This window comes from Pyxicephalus adspersus, chromosome 2 (assembly GCF_032062135.1).
Source record: "Pyxicephalus adspersus chromosome 2, UCB_Pads_2.0, whole genome shotgun sequence".
Lineage (NCBI taxonomy): Eukaryota > Metazoa > Chordata > Amphibia > Anura > Pyxicephalidae > Pyxicephalus > Pyxicephalus adspersus.
The window spans coordinates 73,684,689-73,685,652 of NC_092859.1; the positions used below are offsets into that span (position 1 = coordinate 73,684,689).

General features: G+C 45.9%; 1 protein-coding gene across 2 annotated transcripts in view; it reads left to right on the plus strand.

Annotated features, from left to right (window-relative positions):
* The first annotated feature begins 341 nt into the window (after positions 1-341).
* PRR7 (proline rich 7, synaptic) overlaps positions 342-964 on the plus strand; it is a 28,178-nt gene continuing 27,555 nt past the window's right edge. The window contains exon 1 of one of the 2 annotated variants that reach the window (XM_072401006.1): positions 342-920. The gene's annotated coding sequence lies outside the window, so the exon portion shown is untranslated. The remainder of the gene's footprint in view (positions 921-964) is intronic. The other variant, XM_072401005.1, reaches the window with a different exon arrangement.

Consider the following 964-nt stretch of genomic DNA (forward strand, 5'->3'; position numbering starts at 1 on the left):
ATGTAAATAACAAAAGCTAGATGGGGAATTCTAGCGGATCAAGGTGATGGAAATGTAAAATAGTAAAACAAAGGCAAATGTTCTACCTGGATGAATGAAACTCATTTTTTTTCTACAGATCACTAGGTGTAAAAATAAAAAGAAAGGCTAAAAAAAGCTAAATCTAGAAAGGAAGAGAAAAAAGGCATTTTGACAAAACAGAGTGATGTCTACAAGACAGACGTACATAGGAAGCAAATAAGAAGTGACATAAGGCACAGAGGAAAATGAGTGAAAATCACAAGGAGGGGGAGAGGAGGAATCACAGAAAGCAAGTGAAAGGAGACGTGGTGTTGGGAAATAGGGCTGATGATGACAACTAGGCAGGCACACAGAACAAGGGGCATTAAATCAGGTGAGGAAATGGAAGCAGAAGGGAATTCTCTCTTCGTCACTACTCAGGAGAGATAGGGACTCCCAACCGCCTGCTGCAACCCTTCCCAAATGTACTGATTTCACTGGTGCCTGCTGATTCTACAGCCTGTGGGTGGACTTTAAACAAGGTTTCTGGTGCCTGAAAGATATTGCCAGCCTCCCCAGCTGCGGGCACAGAATAAGATGTTGCATGTCCCTTGGAGTGTGCCACCAACATCATACATCAGAAGAGCTGCAATCGCTTACTGAGACAAGAACACAGCCCAGGGAGGCTCACATCTTCTTCACAAGCCAAATCTGGGGGAGGGAGTTGTAGGAAGGAGGAAGACAGACTGTCAGCTCAGTGTACCAGGCAACAAAAGGCTGGCACCATTCTGTCTGCCTGTCTCCTGCAGAGCTTTGCTTCCAATCACAAGGCTACCCTACAACCTCAGGTACCAGGGAACCTCTGCAAAGGGAGGGGCAATAGGATAAGGGGTGATATATCATTGGGGACACAATAAGAGGTGAGTCTGATGTATAACAGGATGTAAAAAGGGGGGGGGGGGGG